The sequence below is a fragment of the Grampus griseus genome, assembly GCF_964374135.1.
Source record: "Grampus griseus genome assembly, chromosome: 17".
NCBI classification, from domain to species: Eukaryota; Metazoa; Chordata; class Mammalia; order Artiodactyla; family Delphinidae; genus Grampus; species Grampus griseus.
The window spans coordinates 70,031,939-70,050,494 of NC_139011.1; positions in this window are offsets into that span (position 1 = coordinate 70,031,939).

The following is an 18,556-nucleotide window of genomic DNA, read 5'->3' on the forward strand; positions in this document are numbered from 1 at the left end:
TTAATGCTCTATAAATCTTATAGGCTCTTTAAGCCTTTCAATATTTAAGATGTTATAATTTTCCCACTTGAGAAAACAGAAAAGAAGCAGTGAGATGATTTTAAATGTGCTTTGAAAATACCATAGAAAAATCACCGAAATGTTATTCTCTAATGTATTTTCTTTAGGTTCTTCTCAATTAATTTTTCCATTTCTATTTGAATAGGAATATAACAGAATTTTCACAAGTATGATTAAGTATATGTAAAATCTGAATTCATAACAGACCATTAAGCTAGGAAAACCAACACTCCTTTTGCAGCAATCTCTCTAGATAAATATTACAGCTTTAATGATCCTTAGAACACTAAATTAGAAAAATCATGGAACTTCAACTGTGCCTAATATTTTCATTTCCTAGGAGATTCGACCTCCTGACAAGTTAAAGCTTTCCTTTCCTTTTATTTCTCCTTTGTAATTGTGACACTCTCGACAATTTTCTCATGTTCATTGTCCCGGTGATGTCACATCTTCCATGGCAACGCTTTGTCAGTCTATTGTAAATAAGCTACAAAATTCTTGGTTGTATTTAAAAAAAAATTATATAGTTCCTTAAAATGTCAGATATTATATCTGTTTATTTTCCCCAAAAATTGACTGAAATATTGGGGGTGGGGTACTTTAAAATATGAGCAGAAAATGAAATTTAGGCCAAACTGGGCAGGTCAGATAACATGTTAGAGATTTGAGTAATCAGTGCTAAGATTATGTAACAACAACGCTTTCCTCTCTGGCCCTTCTCACTTGATGTTTATGAACCCAGGCTTAGTTAAATGTCACCCAAGGAGGTAAACGGCAACAATGACTTGAAAAATGAGCTTTTGAATAATGCCATTATTTTAAGAAAGAGGATCTGAAATTGCAACCACACACATATATATTTACCTATCAACAGGACTTGAAGGAAACATGCAAAAATGAAAAGAATTGGAGCGTCAGGGGTAAGAGAGTAATTTTGTTTTTCAAAAAAGTTTTTAATCTCATTGTTCTCTCAGCATCTCTATAATAATGATTTGAACCATGGGTGCATCGTTTGGTTTAAAAGAAGAGAATCATGTAGTCTGGCTTTGCTGCCTGCGACCTCTCAACCTGGTGCATCTGGAAGCCAACAAGACAGTAGCTGTGCTCTCAAAGGGAAGCCTAAATCTGGGAATTTATTTCCATACCCCACTGCGAGGGAAGCAGTAACAGAAATCATTTTATAAGCTTAACACCTCTCAAGACAAAGGGCTAGGCAATAAACAGCTGAGTCCTCTCCCCCAACCTGCTCCAGAGGTTTCTTTTTATTTCTTAGCTCTGAAAGAGAAAGCTTGTCCCACTCCTAGTGACAGCTATCTACGACAGAAGCCATGGGGACCTTAATTCCGAGTTTTAGAGAGTCATCTACAAATTCAAGGATTTTGTGAGACTTTGGTAAAATAATAAATTATCAGTTTCATTCTTTAATGGTTAGAAAAGAGAGGACAGCACTGAAGTAAAAATGGCATCATACCACCTTAATAAAGCATTTGTCTAATTCTGAATTTAAAAACAGCATTCCTCTAAATGCTTAATTGTTATAATGAAGAGTTAAGACTTGAGACAGGGGAATGATATCTGTGTTTAAAACATAGTTAATGAATTAGAGAACCTTGACATCACAAAAGATTCAGAGTTGGGTGTATAGCTTGCCTTTCAAGTCTTGTCTGTTTCTGGAACACTTCTGATGATTTTATCTCTTGTTAAGATGATATACTTAGAGCAGCAGTGCTTTTGAGTTTCCTTTTTCTTATTCTTTCCATCTTCTCTCCTTTTTCTGTCCCACTGTCTTCCTTCCTTCCTTCCTTTCTATCTTTGTATCTATCTATCTATCTGTCTGTCTACCTACCGACCTATTTATCATGGTTTTCCCAAGTATCTCTTCTCTATCTGTTTTCCTGAGGGACCAGAAAATTGGATTCATGCTATGGCTTTGTTAGCAGTTAAAGTCTGTGACAGGGAGAAATTTTCATTAAAGCTGGGACTTGTCAGATCTGACTTTATCCTGTATGGATTCTTTTTTTTTAATTGAGATATAATTGACATATAATATTGTACTAGTTTCAGGTGTACAACATAGTCATTCAGTATTTGTATACATTGCAAAATGATCACAATGAGTCTGGTTAACACTGGTCACCTTAAATAGTTACATTTTTTTCTTGTGATAAGAACTTTCAAGGTCTACTCTTGGGAGTTCCCTGGCGGTCCAATGGTTAGGACTCTGCCCTTCCACTGCAGGGGGCATGGGTTCGATCCCTGGTTGGGGAACTAAGATCCTGCATGTGGTGCAATGTGGCTCCCCCCTCACCAAAAAAAATCTACTCTCTTAGCTACTGTCAAATATGCAGTACAGTATTATTAACTGTAATACTGTAGTCACCATGCCGTACGTTACATTCCCATGACTTATTTATTTTATAACTGGAAATGTGTACCTTTCAACCTGTTCACCTAGTTCATCTGCCTTCCACCCCCTGCCTCTGCCAACCACCAGTCTGTTCTCTTTATCTATGATCTATGATCCCCCCTTTTTTTTTTTCAGATTTCACATATAAGTGAGATCATATGGTGTTTGTCTTTATCTGACATTTTCACTTAGCATAATGCCCTCTACGTCCATCCGTGTTGTCACAAATGGGAAGATTTCCTTCTTTTTATGGCTGAGTAATATTCCATTGTGTGCATACACACACGTGTGCACGCACACACACACACACACACCCCCCACATCTTCTTTATCCATTTATATGTTGGTAGGCACTTATGTTGTTTCCATGTCTTGGCTATTGTAAGTAATATTGCAGTGAACATGGGGATGCAGATATCTTTTTGAATTAGTGTTTTTACTTTCTTTGGATAAACACCCAGAAATGGAATTGCTGGGTCATATGGTAGTTCTACTTTTAATTTTTTGAGGAACCTGCATACTGTTTTCCATAGTAATTACTCTTGTAGAGACTAGATCTCCCAAAGATCTTCTAAGGTAGGATGCTAGGCCAGAACTTCTCTGCAAAACCATATATAAGGACAAATACACAAAAGAGTTTTGAGTTCCATGTAAGAAAAATATCACATAAATAATAGACTGAAATTTCTCTTAGCAGCCTTTGATACTCAGTATTCCAGTCTAAGCCATCTATTTCCTTTCTCTTTTACTTTAATAAGTAACAAAAAGAAAGCTAAATAGTCCTAAGATCTCTATCATTATTCTACATGCTCTAATTTTTGAGTTGATATAAACTAGTAAGAAAACTGTAAGCTTTTTAAAATTGATAGAAGATATGGAAGAAAACTTGGGGGAGGGTCTGTAGGAAAGGGCCTCAGGAAAAGAAAAAAATAGAGAAAATTAGATGAGGAAATAAATCATCTACAGGGTAAGGAAAAGGCAATTGTCTAAAAGGGAGAAATAATGAGAAGTTGATGACAGAAAAATTGAAGGCTGTTACCCCAGGAAAGAAGTTGCTTCTGGCATGATGCTGAAAAAGCAGTAACTCTGCTCATAAGAGTCAACAGATTCTCTTTCATAGAATTATAGTCGACCCTCAGTATCCGCAAGGGTTTAGTTCCAGGACCCGCCTGATGCCAAAATCCTCAGATGCTCAAGTCCCTTATATCAAATGGCTGTATTATAGTCAGCCCTCATATCTGCTGGCTTCTCATCCAGGGATTCCAGATATGGAGGGCCAACTGTATCTTGTTGTAACTCGAAATATCCTAACTTTTGATGAGTGAGAATTTGCTTTTACTTGGGATAATAACTTTTTTAAGGCTGATTAATAGAATGGACAATTTCAATGGCTTTTCATTTTCTACTAAAATAATTAATTTTATGACACTGAATTCTATTTCAAAAGCAATAAGCCCAAATGATTCAAATACCATCTTCAATGCATAATAATTTTTTAATGGAATTTCTGCCAAAAATACTTAACTGGCTAAAATGTAAATGAAATCAGGAAAGTAAAACTCACAAAATCAAAACAAAGTACATTCTGGAAGTAGAGACAGAAATAATAACCTTTCCCACCAAACCAAACCAAAACCAAACCCTCTTTGAAAGAAACTTTATGTTGAAGCCCACCAAAACATGGATCTGGAAAATCAGCAGTTGGAATGGAATCCCAAGGGTTGAGAGGAGATTATTCTTGAGAATTTTGCTGTGCCGTTTCTAGAAGGTTTCATTTGGAAAGACAGTGTCTAAAGTACACCAATCTTCACTGCTTTACTCGAATTTAGACCTAAAGGCAGTCTGATGAAAACAGACTGATCTGCCACAATAATCTTAATGACTGTTAACAGCAATACCACAACTCTCTCCTTGAAGCAAAAAGGAAACCAGTTTGGCTTGCAATGTAGGTCTTATGGATATCTTCGGGTCAGAACTGGACACTGCAAGGTCACAATGTGGTAGCCAGACATGTGTTTCTAAGCAGCGTAGCTTAGAAGGACAACCAGTATTGTTAAGAGTGTTTTATGTCTAATTTTTAAAATGTTAGAGAATGCCCCGTGTGGTCTTGGGCAGTTCACTAACCCTCTTTGAGGCTTGTTTTCTCATCTGTGAAATGTGAGTAAAAATACCTACTTCATTGGGTGGTTGTGAGAAATAAATGAGATAGTATTTACGAAGCACTTAACAAAGTACCGAGTACATAGAAATGACTGCAGTAAATGGGTAACTTCATTATGTAATAATCAAACTTGACCTATCCAGCCTTGCAGAGACTGTCTGTCCTCTGATAATAGTTTTTGAGCAGATGACCGCTGTAAGTCAGGAAGGGAATTCCAGAGAGAAGAACCAGGATTTTGCTAGGAAAGCAAAAGATCTGATTGGAATAACATAGCAGAGGCAGCTATACTTGGGCAAGAGCAAGAAAAAGATGGAAGGAAAAACTCATCATGAATATTTCCAGAACTCACAGTTTTTGCTAAGAGACGCTGGACATACTCTGGATTTTGATTATAGATTTCGGGGAATTCTTAAAGCTGGAGGGGAACTTAAAGAGATCATTTCTCCAAACTTATTTTACAGATGAGGAAACTGAGGGCTAGACACATGAAAAACTCTTCTGAAACTACATGATCAGTTACTGACCACGGTGGGTTTCAGAACTGCCAACTTCGATTCTAGTGTTTTCTCCATGACTTAATACCCTTTGTCACATAAAAGCGAGCAGGACTTCATGAGAGGTTTGGACAGGTGCATTTGGGTCGTTTGCACCCAAAGGCAGTGGTGTCATTAGCATAAGGAGAACAGAGAAAGAAATTTGGGCAGGGAAGATGATCATTTCCACCGTAGAGTTAGTGAGTTTAAGGTTTAAAGAGGCAGCTTGGTGCAGAAATCTCACAGGCAGTCAGAAATAAGGGGCTGAAACTTGAGAGAACCAGAGGACTGAAGATGGGAATGGAGATTTGGGAGTCACATTCATAGAGGTGAGAGAGAGTTGGAGCAGTGGAGAGATGGCCGTGGTGGAGGGCTATGTGTATCTGAGTGTGTGAATCTACACTCTTGTCAGTAGTGTAGACTGACAAGAGAATAGGGTCCAGGAGAGATCTTTGGAGAACATCGATATTTAGAAGTCCAGAGAGATCATTTATGCACACAATAAATAAAATCATACCATGCAGAAATGGGAGTGCCTTAAGAGAAGTACACGAGAGAGAGGCTTGGACATATATACACTAACAAACGTAAGGTGGATAGCTAGTGGGAAGGAGCCGCATAGCACAGGGAGATCAGCTTGGTGCTTAGTGACCGCCTGGAGGGGTGGGATAGGGAGGGGGGGAGGGAGGGAGAGGCAAGAGGGAAGAGATATGGGAACATATGTATATGTATAACTGATTCACTTTGTTATAAAGCAGAAACTAACACACCATTGTAAAGCAATTATACCCCAATAAAGATGTAAAAAAAAAAAAAGAATAAATAGAATCCTTTCAAAAAAAAAAAGAGAAGTACAGATGGTCTTACAGGACCTCCTAAGAGAGAGATTGCTTCCAGCTGAGAATTCAGGAAAGGCTTCATTGAAGATGGATATTTAAACTGCATCAGATGATATGTGGGATTCGAACTTGGGGAACCTGGGTGGGAAGGAACAGGTCCTCAATTCAGAGAGAATAGCGTGAGCAAAGAGTGTAGACAAAAGGGCAGGGCACTTGTGGCAGCAGAAGTTTAGACATGCTAGAGTGAGGGCTGTGAGGATACCAGTAACTCCAAAGACTCCAAGTCACATGCGTTGTGCAGAAGCCAGAGCATTCTCTCCCCTCACTGCCATCTCTGGCCACTTGTTTTCCAGAACAATTGGCATGTTTTGGGGGGTTTTTTTGGGTTTTTTTTTCTTTCTCTTGCGGTACGCGGGCCCCTCACCGCTGCGGCCCCTCCCGCCGCGGAGCACAGGCCCCGGACGCGCAGGCTCAGCGGCCACGGCCCACGGGCCCAGCCGCTCCGTGGCACGCGGGACCCCCACCCAGACCGGGGCACGAACCCACGTCCCGTGCATCGGCAGGCGGACTCTCAACCACTGCGCCACCAGGGAAGCCCCTGAAACTCTACACAGATTAAGGAAAACATTTATTCCAGTTATCTCTTTCATGAGACTGAACTTTGTCTAAAGTAAAAGCAACTTGTTTCTTGTGGTTCCAGAGGTATTTTTATTCATTTATTTAATTTATTTGTTTTTGGCTGTGTTGGGTCTTGGTTGCTGCGCGCAGGCTTCCTCTAGTTGTGGCGAGCGGGGGCCACTCTTCGTTGCAGTACGCGGGCTTCTCACTACGGTGGCTTCTCTTGTTGCGGAGCATGGGCTCTAGGCGCGCGAACTTCAGTAGTTGTGGCACGTGGGCTCAGTAGTTGTGGCTCGCGAGTTCTAGAGCGCAGGCTCAGTAGTTGTGGCCCACGGGCTTAGTTGCTCCGTGGCATGTGGGATCTTCCCGGACCAGGGCTCGAGTCCTTGTCCCCTGCATTGGCAGGCGGATTCTTAACCACTGTGCCACCGGGGAAGTCCTGTTGCCCATTTTTAAACTGAGTTATTTGTCCTGGGAAAATTTTTTTAAAGCTTTGACCTTGGATCATTTCATTTCCTAGAGTTAATGACCATTATTACTAATTATATTCACTTATTTCCAAATGAACAAATTTTACTTTAAACTTAACTGAATTTTGAATACTGACTCCTTTCACTCTGAGAATTGTGAAGTTATACTAATTCTTAGACAATGTGAGATTTCTAAATACTGTAAGTAGAAGAATTATTTTGGTTGCATTTAAAAATTGATTCGATACTGCTAATATATACATAATATTTTGCTATACCTTGTAAATTTTTAATTATATAAGTTGTTTACCTAAAAAAATTAATGCTGAGATTTTTCAATAGCAATTTCATTCTTATTCCTCAACTTTACAGGTATTTTGTTTTTGAGCTGTGAATAAGATGTTCTAAATGGATGTTAACTGGTTTATTCAGAAACTCTGGCTAGCATCTGCTCTAAAGAAGTTCATGGGTGGACTTTCCGGTGGGCCAGTGGTTAGGACTCTGCACTTTCATTGCCAAGGGCCCAGGTTCAATTCCTGGTCGGGGAACTAAGATCCCACAAGCTGCATGGCGTGGCCAAAAAAAACGAAGTTCGGTGGATGGGGAAGAACCCCATGATTCTGTGATTTTTAGCTTGAAAAGGGGATAATGTTTGTTGGCTCAGATGGTTATCTGTAAATAACCACCATCTCTCTTTCAGGCTGTTTAAAGGCTGTTCAACTGATCTCCTTGCTTCCACTTTTTATCAAGAAACCATTGTCTACAGAGCACCCAGAGAGACCTTTAAAACATATAAATCAGAGACTGTCACTTCTCTGATTAAACAAAACAAAACAATAAAACATTCCAGTGGCTTCCCGTCACACTTAGAATAATATCCAAATCCTTAACCAGGCCTATCAGAGCCTACATTGATTTGGTCTCATCTCCCTTCCCTGCTTCTCAATCACTGTATTCCCTCGACATCGGCCTTACTCATGTGCCGGGTGTTTGTACCGTTTCCCTCTATCAAGAAAGTTCTTCTGTACCCACTGATCCTTGCCTAGCTTACTTCCTTACTTCATTCAGGACTCAGATGTCATCTTCTCAATGATACCTTCCATAAACTTCTAAATAGCACTTTCTAATACACTTCCCTGTTTTATATTTCTTCACAGCACCTAAAACTCGCTCGTTACGTGATGCTATGTGTTTATTTGTTTACCACTCTTCTCCATTAGAGTTCTCACTTCATTCAGACAGGGACCTTTCTCAGTCTTATTTTATCTCTAGTGACTAGAGGAGGGCTTAATGCATAGTAGTCACTCAACGACTATTTAATGAATAAACAAATGAATGAAAAAACTGGAATTGAAAAAATTTTAAAGGACTCTTTCCCTCACCCCAGGTATTATAATTTTGATAAAAGCCCTGAATATTTTTTTTTTGGACATCTTGCTTTATTTATTTATTTATTTATTTATTTAGCTGCATCAGGTCTTAGTTGCAGCACACAGGCTCTTTGTTGCAGCGTGTGGGCTTCTCTCTAGTTGTGGCATGCAGGCCCAGTAGCTGCAGCACGCAGGCTGTAGAGCACATGGACATAGTTGTCCCGCGGCATGTGGGATCTTAGTTTCCCCCACCAGGGACTGAACCTGTGTCCCCTGCACTGGAAGGCAGATTCTTAACCACTGGACCACCAGGGAAGTCCCAGCCCTGAATATTTGTTTCCTAGGACTGCCGTTCAAAGTTTCACAAACTGGGTGGCTAATGGTAAATTTTATGTTATGCTGTATAATCTGGGTGGCTTAAAACAAGAGAAATGTATTCTCTCACAGTTCTGGAGACCAGAAGTTCAAAATCAAGGTGTCTGCAGGGTTGGCTCCTTCTCAGTGCTCTGAGGGAGACTCTGTTCCATGTCTCCCTGCTAGTCTCTGGTGATAGCCAGTGATCCTTGGCTTGTAGATGCCTCTGTCCAGTCTCTGCCTCCACCTTCACATGGCTGTCTTCTTATGAAAACACCCGTCATAATGGATTATGGGCCCATCCTAATTCACTATGACCTCATCTTAATTTAACTAACTATATCTCTAATGACCTTATTTCCAAATAAGGTCACATTCTGAGATACTGCGGGTTAGGATCTCAATGTATCTTTTTTTTGGGGGGTGTGAAGAGGTGGGGAGGAACTGACATAATTCAGCCCATAACACCCTGTAACCAACTGCTTTAAGATCTTCAATATCTCATTATTTTTAAGAAGATATTGGACCCTAAGACAAGACACTGGAATTAAAAGTGTAGGAAATGTAAATAACACCAGTGGTTTCTTTAAATCTGTTACTATTTCATACAAAAATGACAGTTAACAAGTTCAGAGATACTTATTAGTTGGATAAAATGTTTAAGTAATCAATTTTCAGGTCCACTTTAAAAGAGTTTGCTGTTTTGGGGACTTCCCTGGTGGCACAGTGGTTAAGAATCCGCCTGCCAATGCAGGGGACACAGGTTCGAGCCCTGGTCTGGGATGATCCCACATGCTGCAGAGCAACTAAGCCCAGGCACCACAACTACTGAGCTTGCACGCTAGAGCCACACCTACTGAGCCCGCGTGCCACAACTATTGAAGCCTGCACACCTAGAGCCTATGCTCCACAACAGGAGAAGCCACCACAGTGAGAAGCCCGTGTACCGCAACGAACAGTAGCCCCTGCTCACTGCAACTAGAGAAAAGCCCATGGACAGCCATGAAGACCCAATGCAGCCAAAAATTTAAAAGAAGTATTTTTTTTAATTAAAAAAAAAGAGTTTGCTGTTTTGAATAATGTTCACTCTGTTCAACATTTTACATTATTATTGTGCAGGGTGTGAAGGAAGAGGGCCCTATCCTTTATAACTATTCTTCTCCAGAGATAGCAGGAGAGAAGGGTATTTTAAAAAACAGAAAGTAAATCTCAGGCAGGCGTACACTTAAATATTTATAACTAGAGACCAAAATTCGTGCTTCACACTTGCCAGTTCTCCCACGCCCCTTAATTGAACAGATGGGTTTTATACTGTGCCCTAAAAAAACAAACAAAAAAAACCCAGCTAACTTGATTAGTTTTTTTTTAACCTCAAGTGTGGAAATGTACTTAGAAGAATTGACCCTCTGTCAAACTTCTCCTGCTCCAATTCAGATACACAGAAGTTGAGTAACACGATTGTATTAGTTTCCTTAGGCTGCCGTAACGAATTACCATAAACTGGGTGACTTAGAAAAGCAGAAACATATTCTCTCATAGTTCTGGAGGCTTGAAGTCCAAAAGCAAGATGTTGGCAACGCCATGCTCCCTCTGAAGCCTCTAGAAGAGAGTTTGTTTCATTCCTTTCTCTTAGCTTCTCTTGGTCGCTGGCAGTCCTTGATGTTCCTTGGCTTGTAGACTTAACACTCCAATCTCAGTCTCTGTCTTCACATGGCTTTCTTCCCTGTGTTTATGTGGGCCTCCAAATCCCCCTCTTATAAGGACACCAGTTGTCGGGTGTCAGGCCCACCCTAATCCCATATGACCTTATCTTAACTTGATTACATCTGCAAAGACCGTATTTCCAAATAAGGTCATAAGTACCAGAAGTTAGGACTTAAACATATCTTTTGGGGAACACAGTTGAACTCACTATAATTATTTTAATTTTTTAAAAATAAATTTATTTATTTATTTATATTTGGCTGCATTGGGTCTTTGTTGCTGCGCACGGGCTTTCTCTAGTTGAGGTGAGCAGGGGCTACTCTGCCTTGCAGAGCACAGGCTTCTCATTGCAGTGGCTTCTCTTGTTGCAGAGCACGGGCTCTAGGCATGTGGGCTTAAGAAGTTGTGGCACGTGGGCTCGGTAGTTGTGGCTCACGGGCTTAGTTGCTTAGCGGCATGTGGGATCTTCCCGGACCAGGGCTCAAACCCGTGTCCCCTGCATCGGCAGGCAGATTCTTAACCACTGGGTCACCAGGGAAGCCCTATTTTAATTTTTTAATGAGAAAAATAATACATAGTTTTTAGAGTTCAATAGTTCTACTATATTATAATAAACCTAGGAGCGTCTTGTTCCATCTCAGTATTCTACCAGTTCCTGCTCTGCTGAGGCAAGAATGTTCACTGTTTTAAATTGCTCTTCACAATATTTAGCTCCATATTCTTAACTCACATCCCAATTTTAGATATTATCTATTAATAGATATTATTGGGGTTTCTTTTTTGGAGGGAGGATTCTCTCTATTGTTTCTGTTTCTTCTTGTTTGTTTTTCTGTTTTTTTCTATTGTCTCTCATTTTACGATATTTATTCAAATTCTGGTAATGCTTGATTGTTCTTTCACATTTAAGAATGAGACACTGATAATGCTATTTGTAACTCCATGTATATGGGTAGGACTTACCTTAGATTTATGTGTGGACCCACTTATTTGGTTGGAAGACTCCAAACTGATAGAACCTGTAAAACTTTTGCCTTCGATAGGTTCACTTTCTAAAAGAGAAATCTTCCAACCCCTTGCCTCAAGGATATTAACTTGGCTGTCAACAAGTAGACAGATTCTCATTTATTCCACTGCTTTCCATATGGTACTCTAACCCCACTCTCAGCTCTGCCTGGTGAACCCACGTCCAGAGCCTGTTTGGTTCAATCTATCCAATCTTCTGCTGAGGTGAAGGAGAGCACGAGGTTGTGGAGGAGATCTGGGCTTCTAACCACTTGTTTTAAAGAACTTCAATTGACCTGTCTCTTTTTCAGCCCACTTACATCCTTGCCTTCCAAAACAGCTAGGGCCTCTAATTTCTGCAATTATTCTGGGTCTTTGCAGCAGGAATTGGCTGGATATAGACCTCCCCATTTGTAAGCTTAGGCTTTAGCTTTCTGTTCTGCCGAGACATGTACAACTTGTCCATTCCCTTTCAATTTCTAGAAGACAAACTTGTCAGTTTTCATTTCCCCTTCTTTTCTCTTTGTCTTTCTGGGTTTATGCCTTATTTTCTTCCTTCAGTGTCATTTAGTTGGGGTTTGGGGAGGGAACAATGATGGATGCATGTTTGTAACCTGCTGTGTTTAGCCAGATGTCCTCTGACTGATTATTCATTAGTGTACCACCAAGAAAGGTGCTTGTCAATTAGTGTTGAGCTACTAAATAGTCTAGAGCAACCAACCCGCAGGTGAAAATTTCCTTCAATTGTCTTTTATTTCATTAAACATTCATCATTGCATTTTAAACATTTTATTTTTATTTGTAGTTTATATTTTTAACAAATTAATTTTTGTTACAAAATGACATGTTTATCTTAGAAAACTTGGCAAATAGACTCGATCAAGAAAACATTTTAAAAGGAAAAACCATAATCCGACCGCTTCTAACATTTGGGGGATGTACCTTGGGGACTATTTGGAGGGAATATACAGAGCTTACTTTATAAGCATTATTAAGTAGAGAAATTGAATTAATAATTTTAAATCCTCCATAAAGAAAAATCCAGGTCCAGATAGTTTCACTGGTGAATCCTATCAGATATTTATGTAAAAAAATGATACCACTTGTATGCAAAATCTTTCAGAAAATAGAAGAGTAAGGTTTATTTCCCAGCTCATTTTATGAGACCAACATTACCTTAAAGCCAAACAACGTTAAAAAAAAAAGAAAAGAAAGAAAACTATAAGCCAGAGAGAGCAGAGCATATATTATTTTTAACATTTTAACCTACCTGGGGCTGCCTGAAGGACTGGTCTCTGCTTTGTCTAACTTGGATTTCAAGCAGGAAGAAGCAGTAAATGCTGCTCAGGAAAATTAAAGGGAGGCTGGCCCACAGATACTTGGAGTAAGAGATTATGGGTAGAGGCCCCAAAAAGAGACACTTTGGGATATTAAGACAATTAAAAGCAGCTGTATACACAGGGAAATCAAAAACGTCAAACACAGCCCCAAGCAAGATGCACGGGCAGTAAAGACCTTATGATTTCTCCTTGGACTGATCCCAAAGCTTAGAACCGAGGGTCAGGTAATTAGTGACACGTACCCCTGGCACAGGACGAGTCTACAAAGTCTGAGATAGGTGGCTATTTTTTAAATGTCCAGTGATCAACAATTAAATATCACAAGACATAAAAAGAAAGAGGAAAACATGACCCACTCAAAGGAAGAAAATGAAGTGGCAGAAACCAGCCCTGAAAAAAACACAGGCATCATACTTAACAAACAAAGACTTTAAAACAACTGTTTTTAAATACATGCAAGTTGCTTAGGGACAACACAGACAAACAACTAAAGGAAATCAGGAAAATGATATATGAACAAAATGAAAAGATCCATGAAGAGGTAGAAATTATAAAATGAAACCGATAGAAATTCTGAAATTGAAAAATGCAGTAACCGAGTTGAAAAAAATAACCAGAAGTGTTCCATAGCAGACTTGAGCAGGCAGAAGAAAGAGTCAGCGAACTTCAAGATAGGATATTTGAAGTCATCAAGTCTCAGAAGCAGAAAGAAAAAAGGTTGAAGAAAAGTGAACAGAGTCTAAGGGAATTATGGAACTAAGGGAATCAAGTGGACCAATACCTGTATTACAGGAGTCCTTGAAGTAGAAGAGAGAGAAAGAGGCAGAGAGGTTACTTGAAGAAATAATGGCAGAAAACTTTTCAAGTTCGTGGAAACTTGAATCTACAAATCCAAGATCAATGGACTCCACTAGGATAAAGGAGACCCACACTGAGACACATTATAGTCAAACCGTTGAAAGACAAAGACAAAGAGAAAATTTTGAAAGCAACAAGAGAAAAGTGATTCCTGATATATTAATACAAGAGATCTTCATTAAGATTATCCACCAATTTCTCAAAAGAAGGCTTGAAGTCCAGAAGGCAGTAAGATGATGTTTAAGGTGCTGAAAGAAAGAAAAAAAAACTGCCAACCAAAAATTCTACATTTGGCAATATCGTCCTTCAAAATTTAGAGAGGAATTAAAACGTTCCAAGATAAGTGAAAGCCGAGGGAGTTCATTCCACTAGACTTGTCCTATAAGAAACGCTAAAAGCAGTCCTTCAAATTGAAGTGAAAGGACACTAGACAATAACTTGAAGCCATATGAAGATATAAAGATCTCCAGTAAAGGTAAATACATGGACAAATATAAAAAACAGTATTATTGTAATTTTGGTTTGTAACTACACTTCCCATTTTCGACAGGATTTTGAAGACAAATACCTAAAAAAATAAGTGTTAATTTATGTTAACTGGTACACAGTACATAAAGCTAAAACTTGTGACATCAATAACATAAAGTGGGAGGAGAGCTGTACAAGAGTGGAGTTTTTATAGTGATGGCAGTTAAGTTGGTATCAATTCAAAATTAATTGTTACAATTTTAGGATGATATATGTAATCCCCCTTGTAACCACAAAGAAAACATCTAATGAGAATGGAATCCAAACATGCCACTATGTAGAAATCAATTAAACACAAAGGGAGGCAGTTTTAGAGGAAATGGGGGTCCAAAGAACCATAAGACATAGGGAAAACAAATAACATGACAAAGTAAGTTCTTTCCTATCAATAATTACTATAAATGTAAGTGGATTGAAATTCCCAAACAAAAGGTATAGATTTGCAGAATTGACTTTAAAAAACATGATCCAACTATATGATATCTACAAGACAATCACTTTAGCTCTAAGAGAACGCACAGGTTGAAAGTGAAAGGATAGGAGAAGATATTCTATGCAAATAATAAACAGAAGAGAGCTGAGTGGCTATATCAATATCAGACAAAATCGTTTTTTTATTGAAGTATAGTTGATTTACAGCATTTCACGTGTACAGCAAAGTGATTCTTTTTCAGATTCTTTTCCATTGTAGCTTATTACAAGATATTGACTATAGTTCCTTGTGCTGTACAGTAGGTCCTTGTTGTTTATCTATTGGGTTGGCCAAAAATTTTGTTCGGGTTTTTCATGTTACAGAAAAACCCGAATGAAATTTTTGGCCAACCCAATGTTTTATATTTAATAGTGTATATCTGTTAATCCCAAATTCCTAATTTATCCCTGCCCCCTCCTTTCCCCTTTGGTAACCACAAGTTTGTTTTCTGTGTCTGTGAGTCTATTTCTATTTTGTAAATAAGTTACTTTGTATCATATTTTAGATTCCACATATAAATATCATTTAATATTTGTCTTTGTCTGATTTACTTCACTCAATGTGATAATCTCTGGGTCCATCCATGTTGCTGCAAATGGCATTACTTCATTATTTTTTATGGCTGAGTAGTAGTCCATTGTATATATATATGCCACATCTTTATCCATTCATCTGTCAAAGGACATTTAGGTTGCTTCCGTGTCTTGGCTCTTGTAAATAACGCTACATGAACATTGGAATACCCCATTTTCAATAATGGATAGACAACTAGATAGAAGATTAATATGGAAATAGATGGCTTTAACAACAATATAGATGAATTGGACCTAACAGACATACATAACACACAGAACACTCCACCAAACAGCAGTAGAACATACATTTTTCTCAAGTGCACATGAAACATTCTCAAGGATAGATCAAATGCTAGACTACAAAACAAATCTTAATAAATGTAAAAGGATTGATATTATACAAAAGAATCTTCTCCAGCCCTTGTGAAATGAAGTTAGAAATCAACAGCAAAAAACCCGGAAAATTCAGAAATATGTGGAAATTGACACATCCTTAAATGTCAACGGTCAAAAAATAAATCACAAAGGATGTTAGAATCTTGAGACCATTCAATGGGGAAAGGGCAGTCTTTTTTAACAAATGGTGCTGGGTAAACTAGATATCCACATACAAAAGAATGTGATTGGACTCTTACCATACACCATATACAAAAATTAACTCCAAATGGATTAAAGACCTAAACATAAATTGTAAAACTCTTGGAAGAAAACATAGAGGAAAGCTTCATGACTTTGGATTTGGCAATGGTTTTTGGCTATGACACCAAAAGCACAAGCATTAAAAGAAAAAATAGATAAATTAGACTCTATCAAAATTCAAAACTTTTGAGCATCAAAGTACACTGCCAGGAGAATAAAAAGATCACCCAAAGAATGGAAGAAAATAATTGCAAATTACATATTGTTAAGGAATTAATATCTGGAACATATAAAGAACTACTAAAACAACTACAAATAACTCAATTCAAAAATGAAGGAAGGATTTGAATAGACTTTTCTCCAAAGAAGATATGCAAATGATCAAATAGCACATGAAAAAATGCTCAACATCACTAATCATTAGGGAAATGCCAACCCAAAACTATGAGATACCACTTCACATCCACTAGGATGGCTATTATCAAAAAACAAATTACAAGTGTCGGAAAGGATGTGGAGAAATTGGAACAATTGTGTATCCCTGGTGGGGATGTAAAATGGTAGAGCTGATGTGGAAAACAGTATGGAAGTTCCCCCAAAATTTTAAATATAGAATTACCATATTATCCAGCAACTCCACTTCTGGATATATGTTTTAAAAGTGAAAGCAGGGGGCTTCCCTGGTGGCTCAGTGGTTAAGAATCCGCCTGCCAATGCAGAGAACACGGGTTCAAGCCCTGGTTGGGGAAGATCCCACATGCCACGGAGCAACTAAGCCCATGTGCCACAACTACTGAGCATGTGCTCTAGAGTCCGGGAGCCACAACTACTGAAGCCCGTGTGCCTAGAGCCTGTGCTCCGCCACAAGAGAAGCCACCGCAATGAGAAGCCCAGGCACCGCAACAAAGAGTAGCCCCCACTGGCGGCAACTAGAGAAAGCCTGCGCGCAGCAACGAAGACCCAACGCAGCCAAAAATAAATAAATAAAATTTAAAAATAAAGTAAAATAAAATAGAAAGCAGGGACTCAAACATATTTATACGCCCATGTTCATAGTAGTAATATTCAGAGTAGCCAAAAGGTGGAAACAACCCAAATGTCCATTGACAGATGGATAAATTACATATAGATATATGAATATTATATATGAATATATATGAATATTATTCAGTCTGAAAAAAGAATGTAATTCTGTTATATGCTACAACATGGATGAACCTTGAAGACACTGTGCTAAGAGAAATAAGGTGGATACAATCAGATAAATACTGTATGACTCCACTTATATAAGGTACCTAAAGTAGTGAAATTCATAGAGATGGAAAGTACAATACTGGTTACCAGGGGCTGGGCAGGAGGAAATGGTGAATTATTGTTTAATGAGTACAGTTTCATATTGGGATGATGAAAAGTTCTGGTGGTGGTTATGCTGCACAATGTGAATGTAGTTAATGCTACTGACTTCTACACTTAAAAGTGATTAAAATGGTAAAAATTATGTTATTTATATTTACGACAATAAAAAAAATGAAAGGCTTGGTGGAGCTCAGAGCAAGAGAAGAGTATGTAAGGAATCCATACTGCCATATAAGCTTCTCTGTCACTTGGGCCATATGACCCAGCAGATATGCTGCTGTGATAGGTTAGGGATATCATATAAAGCCTTTGGTGATCCTCTATAATTGAATCAGTGCAGCCTTTTAGGATATTGGAACAAAGCTATGTCACCTTCTCTACATAACTGTTCCCCTTTTGAGAAATTATTCTTGCTTCCGCTGGGCCCTAGTAGAAGCAAAATGCTTGATCACGAACTATCAAATTACCTTGTGACCTGAGCAACCCAAAGTGTACTAAATGTATTCTGATACACCAAACCATAAAGTTGGTCGTGCCTAGCAGCACTCCATCAACTGGAAGTGGTATACATGAGATCAGGCTCAAGCAGGTCTTTTGAGGTGCAGGTCAATTTTATAATCTAGTGGCCCAGATGCCCATCATTCCTATTACTAGTACAATGTCTCCTCCCTCTCAACTTTCATCTAAGGTATCATGGGGAGCCCCCTATCTACTGTTGAGTGATAGAAGAAAAAGATTTTATTTGGGAATGTCTTACAGATAGTTCTGTATTCTGTGGTGCAGAAAGTGGATAGCTCCAGCACTATGACCACTCTTCGGGGGTAGTCCTGAAGGTAGTGAAGAGAAATAGTCCCAGTGGGAGAACTTGGAGCAGTACGCCTGGTTGTTCATTTTTTCTGAAGAGGGATAGCTAGATCTGCAGATCATACTAATGGGCAGTGTCTGACCATTTGGCTGTATGGTCTGGAACTTGGAAGGAACATAATTAGACAACTGGTGATAAGGAGGTCTGGGAAAGGTGTATATGTGGATAGACTGAATGAGCAGGGTGTGAATATATTTGTGTCTCATGCGATTCCTAAGAGGAATCTCATTAGAGTATGATCATAATAATCAGGTGGATGAGATGATACATTCTGTGTATGTCAGTCAGCCTTTTCCTCCATCAACCCCTGGCCTTGCCCAACAGGCTCATGAACAACATGGCCATGGTGGCAGGATGAGGGTTAGATGTGGCTTTAGCAGGATTGATTTCCACTCAACAAGGCCA